Genomic DNA, 13,354 nt, shown 5'->3' on the forward strand with positions numbered 1-13,354 from the left:
TTGTTTTCCTGTGTGCAGGTCGGATCCGAAACTTTGGTGTGTGTTGTCTTATCGATAACTAGATTAGATTATTGATAATCTCGCCAGGTGCTCGGGCTCCCGATTTTGAGTGTGAGCCAGGAATCAAGTGCAGCAGGCTCGCTAAAATGTGGCTCTTCCCAGGAGAACATTCTAACCAGTAGGACCCCCGTCCCTCCCAAGGCAGGAGAACATTCTAACCAGTAGGACAGTAGGACCCCCGTCCCTCCCAAGGCAGGAGAACATTCTAACCAGTAGGACAGTAGGACCCCCGTCCCTCCCAAGGCAGGAGAACATTCTAAGCAGTGGGACCCCCGTCCCTCCCAAGGCAGGAGAACATTCTAACCAGTGGGACCCCCGTCCCTCCCAAGGCAGGAGAACATTCTAAGCAGTGGGACCCCCGTCCCTCCCAAGGCAGGAGAACATTCTAAGCAGTGGGACCCCCGTCCCTCCCAAGGCAGGAGAACATTCTAACCAGTGGGACCCCCGTCCCTCCCAAGGCAGGAGAACATTCTAACCAGTGGGACCCCCGTCCCTCCCAAGGCAGGAGAACATTCTAAGCAGTGGGACCCCCGTCCCTCCCAAGGCAGGAGAACATTCTAACCAGTAGGACCCCCGTCCCTCCCAAGGCAGGAGAACATTCTAAGCAGTGGGACCCCCGTCCCTCCCAAGGCAGGAGAACATTCTAACCAGTGGGACCCCCGTCCCTCCCAAGGCAGGAGAACATTCTAAGCAGTGGGACCCCCGTCCCTCCCAAGGCAGGAGAACGTTCTAAGCAGTGGGACCCCCGTCCCTCCCAAGGCAGGAGAACATTCTAACCAGTGGGACCCCCGTCCCTCCCAAGGCAGGAGAACATTCTAACCAGTGGGACCCCCGTCCCTCCCAAGGCAGGAGAACATTCTAAGCAGTGGGACCCCCGTCCCTCCCAAGGCAGGAGAACGTTCTAAGCAGTGGGACCCCCGTCCCTCCCAAGGCAGGAGAACATTCTAACCAGTGGGACCCCCGTCCCTCCCAAGGCAGGAGAACATTCTAAGCAGTGGGACCCCCGTCCCTCCCAAGGCAGGAGAACGTTCTAAGCAGTGGGACCCCCGTCCCTCCCAAGGCAGGAGAACGTTCTAAGCAGTGGGACCCCCGTCCCTCCCAAGGCAGGAGAACGTACTAAGCAGTGGGACCCCCGTCCCTCCCAAGGCAGGAGAACGTACTAAGCAGTGGGACCCCCGTCCCTCCCAAGCCAGAACGTTCTAACCAGTGGGACCCCCGTCCCTCCGCCCAAAAGTAAATTGAACACAAAACCTGAGGGATCTGGATTTACCAGATAAACATTATTCATACAACCCCCTGTACCGCCTCCTCTTTGCAGAATGCAGGACATTAAAGGGTCGAGCTAGCACACACACCCAGCCGATCGCCATGGAAACATTGACCTCATGGTGCACCATGAAATCCGGCCTCATTGCCATGGAAACTATCCGTGACATCAAGTCTGGAACCCCGTTACCATGACAGTCCACCGACCGATTTCGCGGCTATTTCTGTCGCCGCGCTGGGCGCCAGCGAGATGGTTCCGTGGCTGAGCGCAAAAGTCGCCCATTTTCAGGGAGCCGGCTGATTAAAGTTGAATCTGCTGAACACTGGGCACGAAACAAACCTCAGCCTCTGCTTTATAAAGACTGGGAGGCAGCTCGGCTGAGGGAGACTTGCCAGTCGAAGGGAGCGCCGCGCCCTGCAGCCTTTAACAAAGCAGGGCGTCAACCGACGCAATGAGGGCTTAGCGAGGAGCAGTTGCCACAACTTTGGGTCAATCATTTGCACGAACTATCATTTGTGATCAAACGGTTCTCTCCCAATTGCTGCTTTTGCCCCGTAGGTGAAGGGAAATGGAACTCGTCCCGGGGGGGTTGGGGGGAGCAAGGCTTGAATCTTCACTGCGCATTTCAGGGAAGATACATGTAGCAGAGTGAAAGTGAAACATTGAGGCTGCACCCTGGCGGGGTGTGAAATGCCTGTCGTGCTGGTCGTTCTTTCACCAGAAAATTATTCTGTTACTTTTGTGAGAGGCTTGTGATGTAATTTCGCAGAAAAGGCAGTCACGGTCCACAATGAGAAGTCAATTATGCGGATAATCAAATGCTTTTGTGTTTGCATTCAGTCAAATCTGGGTGGGGAAGTTGCAGTTGATGAATTGACCACCAGGATTCAGGAGAAAGCAACATTAATTATTAATCATTTTAACTACAGTACATTGCATTGGCTCCTTGGTTTATTTTCATGATTGCGGATAGAATCCGCATGAAGACGCCGGTTGCGGGGCTCGCCTTCAGTGCCTCTTGCTTGCCCCGTGGCAGCGGACCCGTCCTAGCAAAGGGACTGCAGCGGGGACCATAGCGCAAAATGGCTTCTTGCTGGTGTTTCACAGCCTGCGGCTTTTCTCCATGGGTGGTTTGGGCGCCGCAGGCGAGGGGAAGGGGGGGGGGTTGCGCTGAGCTTTTTGTTCGCGTTTGAAGCAGGAACAATGTCCCCAGCTGCAGAGGTGGAGATTCATCAATAAATAATGGAGGAAATTAGCAGGAGAACAATGGGCCGCTTCTTCGCACGTTAAAGCTGCTCTTTCCGAGCCGTTTACGAACGCGATGTTTTCGAGGCGGCTGCTCCGTCTTGATGCGCCGTGGCTGGGCTTCCAGCGCCCCTTGACCACGATGCGGTCGCTGTGCGAGCGGCAGCCAAGGCGGCGGGGCTGACTGGCTCGACACTTCCAGCCGGGGTGAGCTGGCAGTTTCAGAGAACCTTCCGGAAGATTGAAGCATACGATTACAATTTTGTTTTTGGTTCTAAAAAGAAATCCGAAGTCTGAAAATGTAACTTTGGAATGCGGGCTGGTTATTTTTTCCGTAAGAGTTAAATTGCAAAGCAACTGCTTTTTGTAGACTCAATATTTTCAATGCAATCTTGACACTTTCAAGCCAAACATCGAAGCAATTCGGGTCGTTGACAAATATGGAGCGATTTAAACCACTTCCTATCATTTATAGATGTAAAAAAAATATTTCAGTGTGGCAGCGGAAACTATTCTTGATTTCTCCTGCAATCCCACTCACGATCAATATAAACCCTTTCCGGTTATTACATTTTTGTCTCTTGTGTGTCAATGTATAATGTATCCAGCAGCCAACGCCATTAAAAGAACCCAGATGATTAATCAAGTAAGAGAAAAACAATAACCCATGTAGCAAGATATGAAGACGATCACTTGAATTCATGTCAATCTAGTATGAACAGGATGGAACCCCCTTCAGTCCTTTCGAATGTAGCAACTCCCCTTGCTGACTTGATTTCAAGGGTTGAGCAAAAGCAGCAAACCAACAGCGGCGTTGTTTTTTCCCCCCAGAACGATGTGACATTGTGCTGGTCTCGGCAGCGCGTTTACAAGAGTATCCATGAATACACTTGACTTCTTGTCCCCTCCCTTCTTTTAGGGCTTTGGAATTTGGTTGACCAAGATCAATTGTGCGAGATGACACCAGGTTTGCTATAAAGTGCTCGTGATTCATAGACGGATTATATTGCAATGCACAGCCACCCTTGTCAGTCGAACAAAGAACGGTTGGTTCTATTTCATGTATCAGTAGCATTTGCTATTCGCTTCCTCATACTGGACGCGTGAAAATCATCGTTTTCACAGTGTGATTTCAGTGGACTTGATTTCATTATCAACAATGACCTGTGGGATAAATTCGCTACTTTATAAAGTAGGATTCTTGGTGCTTGCTATGACCTCATATCACCATTGCATGTAATAAAATGTGCTGTACAGTGCTATCAAAATGTAAAAAGGCTCAGCGAGTCCAGTAGCATCTGTGGAGAGGAAAACCAAGCTATTGGTTCCTCGGAACTGGTAAAGTGAGAAAACCAGTCGCAGAGATGGGAACAAAGAGAGCGTGGAAGTATGATTTAAAAAAAGAATCTAGGAGAAATAATGCGGGGGGTGGGGGGCGATCAAACGACCCCCTTTAATGTTTGTTTAGAGTAGCTTATCTGTTTGGAGGAAGTGAATCTAGAGGAAGCTAAGAAGGAAAGAAATTCCAGCAGCAACTGAAATCAGAAACAAAGAAGAATGCTGGAAATATTCAGGAGAAAGCAACTGAGATAATGTTACAGATTGATGACCTTGCATCAGATGTTTTACATTTACATCCAAAACAGTGTTCCTCAAACGCTTACTGGGGGAAAAAAACTTGCTCTGAATAACAATACCTCGTCAAAACTTCACAGACTTGCTGTGCAGTTGACATTTGTATGAATACCAGAGTTATGATAAAGGATCTTCAATCTGAAAGATGCAGTATGATTCTCTTTCCACATGTGTTCCCTGTTCTGCAGTACTTCTGGTATTTTCTGTCTTCTTTCAGATTCCCACCTTCTATGGTTTTTTAAAATTATAATTGACTATTTTGAATCAAAATGTTTATTTTGGGTTGCTATCGGACATAGAACAATTACAGAACAACATGTAAATTGTATATTGTTTTATAGTGACCGTTTTATGCATTATTGTAAAATAAACTAGCGTCGTATCAATGATGTCACTGATTTCAAACCTTTTAAATCAAACCTAGAGGTATTTGAATTTCTATTATCAAATTGTAACAATAATTTTAATTACCTGATTTCCATGAAAACAAAATTGGTACACTAATTAGTTTCACAGAGCTGAGTGTTTGGGTGGGGTTAAGAGGTGAGATTGGTTCTATTTTATTGCTTCTAGGACTAGTCTTCCTTTGGGATACACAGAATGTATTATATGGAAATAAGCCATTTGGTTCACTGCCAAGATCTTTTATCTGTACTAAATATTGCTTAAGCCACCTCATCATCCAACCCTGTTAATATAGCTTAGTGCTCTGTTTTCTAAAGTAATGACCCCACTCGGCACATCTTCCTCTCTGCTCCTACTTCACTATTCCAAAGAGACTGTTCCCTCTGTGAAGCTTTGGTTCACTCTACCATCAGCTTTTTCCAAGCATTTTGCAATGCAAATACAGAGATATACCTATTTTTTTAAAAAATCACTTCCATCCCCTTTGTCCAGGTACTGAAATCCTGCTGCATAAAGTGGTGATCAACTTGCATTTCCAATTTAGTTTACTGTATTTGACACTCACAATGTGGTCTGGGTACTGAGGAAACCAATACATTGGTTGGTGACCTTACAGAACAGCTGTGTTCAGACTGCAAGGGTGATTTCTGAGTTTGCATTTTTCTATCACTTTATTTCTCTATCCATTCTGGCCCTGTGCATTATTCATGCAAAGATAAACATAAATCCTGAGGAACAGCACCTCATCTTCTGACTTGGCATGTTATTATCTCAGGGTTGTATGTGATGTCATATATGTACTCTTAAAATACATCTGAATCTGAAATATGATCTGATACTAATATTTTAGCTCATCATTACGATAATAGTCATTACAGTTATGTATCTCCCATTTCCAGTATTATTTCTTTCCTCCTCATTGATAACCTCCTCCAGCTAAACTTTTATTATCCACCACCACTACCATACTGTCTGCTGATCACCTCATTTGAACTTTATCCTTTTGTTAGCTTCACCTCTCTTCCTCTGCAACCCAAAGTCTTAAGGTCAATCTGATTCAATATTAACTGTAATTGTTCATATCATGAATACTTGCCATAAAAGATGTAATGGTGATAAAACATCCCAAGTAAGAGGATCAGTGCAGGTTTTTTTTAACCATGTTTTTACTTTGGGATGCAAGCTGCCTGCTTTAGTGTGTAAGGTTATAGGGTTATTTATGGGTGAGTGGATGGGGCTTTTCCTTTAATGTTCAATCTAATGGAAAAGGCAAAGACCTGTTTCCTATGATGAGAAGAAGGGTACAGGTTATTGATTGTTCCTTCACAAGGCAGAAGACTGGGAAAAGTCCACTGAGGTTCTAATGTAAGCTTTACAAACAAAGGAATTTAGTATGTAAATTTTGTCTCCAATTATTGCTTAAAATTCCTTTAATTATTCTGTCCAAGCCATGTTCCTGTCACATACGTGTCTGAGGCTTCACATGGTCTATAATATGTTACTGTGAAGTATTGGATGCCAAAGACTACATTTGAGCCCCAATGGAGTGCATCTCCCAACTATGCTCTATTTTTAATATTCCACTTGCTCTCTTCTGAAAAATTCCGATACTTGTACTTTAATTTTTACAATATTTTGGAGGATAATTTTTATTTTTAAATAAATTCTGAGTTCAGGTTCAACAAGCAACTGAGAATTGATATGTATGGTTCTGCTGGCTTTGCTCCAATTTAAATGGTTGTGTGATCTCTGAAATCGCAGTGAAAAGTTTGAAACAATCTCTCTCCCATGGTTCGCCATGTCTTCAACATCAAAAAATGGTACTCAGTTTATATTTTGATCTTGAGAACCTATTTTCCAAGATGCTTGCACGTTCCAAACCAATCTGCTTTGTTTCATACAGAATGGAAATGGATCCTTTAGCCCAATGTGTCCATTCTGATCAAATTGCATTTGGCTCACATACCTCTAAATCCTTCTTTTCCATGTATTTCATCTTATACATTATGCTGAGCTTCATATTCTAAGCATAAATGTATTTTAACTTGAATTGAGAAAGTGTGGGAGGGAAGGAGTCAGAAAAGGCCAGCTGGTATAGTTGGTGCCTCACAGCTCCAGCGACCTAGGTTTAGTCCTGACCTTGGGTCCTGTCTGTGTGGACCACACATTCCTCCTGTGAATATGCAGGTTTCCTCCAGATACTCTGGTTTCCAATGCCATCCAAAAAGTCATGTGGGTTGATAGGTTAATTGGCCACTGTAAATTGTGGGTAGATGATGGAATGCGAGGAGAAGAAAGTGCGAAAGGTCACGATCGATGTTAAAAGCTGGGGGGGGGGGGGGTTTGGTGGCTAGCAAAGACTTTGTGGTTTGAAGGGCTATTTTCATTCTGTGTCTCTGATTCTACAAGGACATCCTATCACTTTTTAAAAATACCACCATTTGCTGAAAGAAAATGTTGAGCGTTACAGATGGCTGGACTGGATGCCTCATTCTGTGTTGTTACTGATTCTACTAGTTAAAAAGAATAAGAATTATAAAATTTTGCAGATGCCTAATAAGTTAGACCTTCATCTATTATACCACTGCAATGTGGTTGTGTGCATGTGCTTCGTAATATCAATAGCAGAATAGCACCACAACTGCAGGTGATAGTTTTGTGAAGCCCCCTCTCTCCTCAAACCACTCAACTAAAGTAGCTGCATCTGAAGTTCTGTATCAGACCAAAAAGTCCAGATGGAAAGATCATTTCAAATGGCAATAGAAAATTCTTGTTTTTTTTTGCACTGGCAGTAAAGCATGGTTTGTGGAGTCAGAATTTGTCGAGGATATGATCAAACATGGAAAGCCAGTGGCAGGCAGTGCTAGTTTTACAACTCTTTGTAGCCAATAAAATGAAAAGATAAATGCTTTGGTGCCAATGAGGAGGCATTAACCAGAGCTCCAAAAGAATATTCTGAAACATTCATCTGAAATGTTAACTCTGAATTCTACCTTATTGGATAATTTATTAATTCAATGACTATTTATGGCATATCTCATTTTTATGGCAGATGACATTTTACAGTCCCTCTGTTGGTTTATTACAGATAAAATTCAGGATCAACAATGAAGGTTTGTTTGATTATCCGAGTACAAAGTAGCTGTGAGAACTTTGAATTGAAGCTGCAATTAATTCTAAAGCACTTGGTACCACATACCAGTTAAACAGTAATGAAATGCTACCTCTATCTTGTAATCAAATTAAGGATGTCTTCATATATGCTTTTCAATGCATCCCATATTCCATTGATAGCACCTTCTTCTTAGGGAATCCAATGAAATCCCATTACATGTTCATATCGTTCAGCAGAATCCAGACAACAGTTGACAGCCAAGCTCAAGACAGAAAGCATCCTCTTTTCATGGTGGAGACACAATGAAGACTGCGGATGCTGGAATCTGAATCCAAACCCAATTTTCTGGGAGAGTTCAGTGGGTCAAGCAGCATCAATGAGAGAAAAAGGATGGTCTTGGTGAAGGATTCTGGCCTGCAACATTGAGCATTCTTTTTTTTCTCACTGATGCAGTTAAATTTACTGAGTTCCTCCAGCAGATTGTGTTTAGCTCTTGTTTACTGAACGCTGACTTGCATAACTAGAATCAGTTCAGGCTGGAAACAAACTGATAGTATAAACATTCACGGATGTAGTCATTTTAAGACAATACCTCTCTGATGATTCATACCAAAAGCATTAGAATACCACTGGTTTATAATGCAGCAGAGTTATGTTCAATAACACTTCTATACTCATAACTTGTCCTCCTTGTTTTTGAGACAAAAAAACCTATTCCATTGCCCATCTTCAATTTGCAAGCAACTCAGGAAAAAGACTGACACAAGGAAACACCTGGTCACTGCACCATAACTCTGTACCATACCTAAGAGTACATTTAAAAATTGTTTTATCCTCTTCTTTAAAATATTTTTATTTTACTTTTCATTTGATTGCAAATATTTTAATACATTTTCAATGTTCCTATATTCAGCAATTTCTATATTTTCCCCCAATTTTCTTATGTCAGAAATAGGGCATTTGGCCCATTGAGTCTATACCAGTTCTTTTTTTTTAAATTTTTTTATTTTTCACACCATAAATCACATTAGCCATGATATACACTTTTTCTTTTTCACACATATACAGTGACTTTTTCTTCCCCCCCCCTCCCTCCTCCCAAGCCACCCCCCCACCCCCCTCCCTCTCATCCATTTTAGGTATACAATCTAGGTTGCATTAAACCCGTCAGACAATGTTGTCATTCAACAAAAATACACCAGAAATTCTACTGAGTCCATTCTTTTCTTTCCTTCTCCTTCCATCATGAAGCATTCCCTTCAGTCCCCCCCGAAACCAATTTTCTTGCAGTGCCAATCACCTCTCAATGCTTCACCTAATACCTACCTAAATTGAGGGTAATTTTATAGACATGAATTAACCAAGCCACATGTCTTTGGGATGTGGGAAGAAACCAGCATCCTCAAAGGAAAACCCTTGCAAGTGTAGAGCACACACAGGGAGTGTCAGGATTCAGGATTGGAGTTATGAATCAGCAACTCTATCTGCAGGCACCACTGTGCCAACAATCAATCTGCACAACTCATCATTTCAATTAAAATGTCTATTTTTAGGAAAAGATTGTTTTTAACCAATTACTGTTTTTAGGAAGTATTAGTCAACAAGTAAGTTGTTTAATTCATTTACAGTATACACTCAGTTTTGGCACCACCGAAAAATAAATATTCATTGTACATATTAGAGTTTGACGTTCAACAACAATATTTCAAAAGGAGTATCTTGAATGTTTTTCTTTTATATTCAAGAGGATTTGGGTTAGACAGAGGAATGATCACTTGATCTGTATAAGTTTAGTGCCAGACACCTAAAAGGTTTTTAAAAATGAAATAAAAATAATGTTGTATAATTATTTTGATCTTGAAAATTATCTTTCCTAACTGCATATCAATTACCTTACGTATGCAAAAAATTTGCATTATATATGTGTGATAGTACAGATCTATCACCAATGTACATAGTGTAAATAGTTACTGTATCTTTACTGTATCTAGACTGTGCTTACAGCGATTGGCTGAGAGCTAAGCCACACCTATTGTCTGGGCCTTAAAGGGTTGTGTCCCTAGCCAGGTCGCATCATTACGGACTGGTCGGCCACCTGTGAAGAGCTCCGGTCTTTTGCTAATAAAAGCCTTGGTTTGGATCAACAAGTCTTTGGTTCTTTCGATGAGCTCTACAATATGCTCACTAGTACAGTAATTCAGTTCACTGAAACAATAAGGATTAGTTATAGAAGGACAGCTCTCCATTCAAAAGTGGACAAGTTTGAGGATTATGAATTCAAAACAATGTACTACAAATCCGGCAGCGATTGCTTAGAACATATTCATAGCAGTTTCTCATGGACCAAACACTCATCAAGTAACTGAGCAGCGAAATGATAAAAAATTTGCATACTGCAGAATAATTGTGATGGTTCCAATGGGTTTTTTAAATCATTATTATCTGTCAATATTTTACTTTTGAGTTCCTATTTTAAAAAAACACAAGAATTGCAAGGATTTAGTCGGGATTAGAAAATTATAGCTATGAGCAAAGATTGGTTTGTGTGAGGTTTGTTTTCTTTGGAACGGAGGATACTTGATTTTTTTTTCTTTGCTACTCTATACACTGTAAGTTGTGTTCTACTTCATATGACTGTATAAATTTAAGAGCTAACCTGTTATTCTGCTCATAGAAGAACCGTTCTCACTGACCTTGGTATAATGTGACAAATAAGCAAACTTAAATAGAGGAGGGACATCCTTGAGGTAGATATAATTACCAGAGCCTAGATATAGTAAATGAGAAGGATCAATTAGCAGAGGGGTCAAAAATTCTCCTCAGAGGGAATAATGAACAAGTCATATCTTTCCTCATAATGTGGTACATTGTTCTCATGTTGTGGTCCAATTAATAGTGTACAAATTTATATAATCATATTTCTGTTCTGAAGGATTAAAATCAATTTGACAGTTTAAAATGGCCAACAGATGGGAATGAACCAGCTTCTGTTGTCTGATCAGATGAACCTTCAAGCACTTAATCTTCCCAAATTTCCACCTTTTAACATCACTAGGAATCCACTATTTGTTATTTTCCATTGCACAGGTGAAATAATCAATTCAAGCCATTGACCTGTTATATTGCTCTAGTTTATTTTATACAGGATAGTAATGAAAGAGATACAAGGAAGGTGTGTCCTGGTGACAGGCATGTTAATACATAATTGTGCTGTGGTGTTAAACCTCTTTTTTTTAATTTCTAAATTTTTAATTTTTAAAAATTTAGACATAGAGAGCAGTTAACAGGCCATTTCATTCCATGAGTCCGTGCCACCTAATTTTCACCCCATTAACCTATACCACCGGTAAGTTTTTGAACAGTAAGAGAAAACCAGAGCTCCCGGAAAAAGCCCACACAGTCACGGGGATAATGAACAAACTCCTCACAGACGGCACGGAATTCGAACCTCAGTCTGGTCCTGATCACTGGAGCTGTAAAGGTATTGAGCTAGCCGCTGTGTCAACCACACCATCCTCATTCCTGTTCATCAAAAGTAGTTTATAATTTTACTCTCTTAGTGATCAGAAATTTTACTTTAACTAAATGTTTGAAGGAGTTATGAAGCAGATATGGAGTGGGGTACTTTTAATCCTGCAAACCAGGCAGCAAGCATGTAGAGTTGGGTGTAGTACCAGATCTGAGCAGGGAATAAGCAGATATGAAGTATAAAATCAGTGTGACACTATTACCTCAGAGGAGACAAAAATATTGCATGTTTGGATTCAGAGAAGGCTGAGAAGTTTAATTCACGACTTTTAACTCAAAAAAAGTATTATCAGTGATCAGATGGACAATTAGTAGTCAGCTGTTAATAGAGTTAACAGACTTTTCATGGAGGGATCAGCGATATTTGCTGTAAAGGTGTTTATCTAAGTGGAACACTTCCTTGTTGTGAATTTACCAGAAAGGCCAATTGAATCAAATGGAGACAAGGGGTGTGGTTTTAAAATATGTTTACAAAATCAGCTTGTCACTTAAAACAAATATGTAGCTTTGAATGGTTATTATATTATAAGAATTCTGTGTCAAAATGTGTTCCCTGTTGGTCAAAAATGTATCTAATATGAATAAACTATAATAAGATCAATGCCAGGCTCTGTAAAAATTCATGTGAAAGTTTCAGTTTGACAATATTTTTAAAAATTGCTTTGTTTTTTTTTTACTGAGCAGACAGTACATGTAAGGACATGTGTACTTTTACTAACCACACAAATTCCATCACAGCCTACTCAGATGGTTCACTGCCCAGAAATGTGTTTATCCAATCTCAACTTGTTACTGTTGAACAATTCGTAAAGGAGGCTGGACTTCCAACCTCCGTGGGTATTTGTACACTAAGAAATTCACTGAGAAAATAATGCTCAAATCATAATTCTCCCCAAATATACATTGTAATGCTCTTGTCATTTTGAACAATAATGCAGCATATTTTAAAAAAACCATGTTCTTGTATTTCCCAGCACATCCCCTTTATTGGACTTCAGAAAGTATGTGGGAGTGACTCAAGGATTTGTGATTGTGTAGAATTTGTTTCTGCCAACAGTTGTTTTTGATTGATGAAATGCATCCCAGAAGTCCAGGACTATCAATGATTTTAATGTTCTGAATGTACAAAAATATATCATGCAGGATCAAAATGGAGATGACTAATGTTAGAAGAGTGAAACATTTTGTGAAGTATTATAGAATTGCCAATTGCAAAATAATGACGTTTGCAAACATGTAGGCCAGCAGGTTTAGCATAGCATGGAACACAAAAGTCTGCAAACACTGTAATTGTAAAAACACATAGTAAATGCTGTAGGATCTCAGCTGGTCTCACAGCATCCATAGGAGGTAAAGAGATCTTACTGATGTTTTGGCCCTGAGCTCTTCTTCAAGGTAGAAGTAAAAAGCAGGCAGGCGTCTGAGAGGGGAAATGGGAGGAGAGTTCAGACCAACAGGCAAAAGGTGTTAATTGGATATGATGAGAGGAAAGGTGAGAATTGATTTTGGCTCTGTGAAGGGAGACAGAGAGAAAAGGGAAGAGAAAAAGGCAGAACTAAAGGAAAGGAGATGGGAGACGAAGATGTGTATGGGGGGGAAGGGGGCGGGGGGTGGAATTTAACAGAAACCGGAGAAATTAATGTTAATGCCATCCACTTGGAGGGTGCCCAGACAGAAGATGATGTATTGTTCATCCAATTTACAGATGGTCTCAGTCTGAAAGTGCATGAGACCACAGGCAAACATGTCAGTAAGGGAATGGGATGGGGAATTGAAATGGGTGGCCACTTGTAGATCCATGCTATTATGGTGGATAGAGCCAAGGTGCTTAAGGAAGTGATCTCATAGTCTGTACCAGTCTTGTAGAGGAGACTACAATGGGAACCCTCAGTAGATAACCCCCTGCAGATTCACAAGTCAAGTGTTATATCACTTGGAAGAACTATATGGGGTCCCGATTGGTGATGAGGGAGGAGGTGTGGGTGCAAGTGGAGCAAGGAGGTGTGGGTGCAAGTGGTTGGCGCAATGTAATTACAGTGTCAGTGACTCAGGTTTGAATCTGTTGCTGTGTGTAAGGAGTTTGTAAGTTCTCCCCACAT

At 41.4% G+C, this 13,354-nt stretch overlaps 1 protein-coding gene and 1 long non-coding RNA gene across 11 annotated transcripts in view; one reads left to right on the forward strand and one right to left on the reverse strand.

The window, feature by feature from the left end:
* LOC138742501 (uncharacterized) overlaps positions 1 to 3,526 on the reverse strand; it is a 46,908-nt gene extending 43,382 nt beyond the window's left edge. For 4 of the 7 annotated variants that reach the window (XR_011344216.1, XR_011344219.1, XR_011344217.1 and 1 more), the window contains exon 1: positions 1,312 to 3,525. This is a non-coding gene — a long non-coding RNA (uncharacterized lncRNA). Of the gene's footprint in view, positions 1 to 1,311 lie in introns of all 7 variants that reach the window. The other 3 variants (XR_011344221.1, XR_011344220.1, XR_011344218.1) reach the window with 2 other exon arrangements.
* pde6d (phosphodiesterase 6D, cGMP-specific, rod, delta) overlaps positions 1 to 13,354 on the forward strand; it is a 191,478-nt gene that overhangs the window by 46,895 nt on the left and 131,229 nt on the right. The gene's annotated exons all lie outside the window — the stretch shown is intronic.

The sequence above is a fragment of the Narcine bancroftii genome, chromosome 9 (assembly GCF_036971445.1).
Source record: "Narcine bancroftii isolate sNarBan1 chromosome 9, sNarBan1.hap1, whole genome shotgun sequence".
NCBI lineage: Eukaryota > Metazoa > Chordata > Chondrichthyes > Torpediniformes > Narcinidae > Narcine > Narcine bancroftii.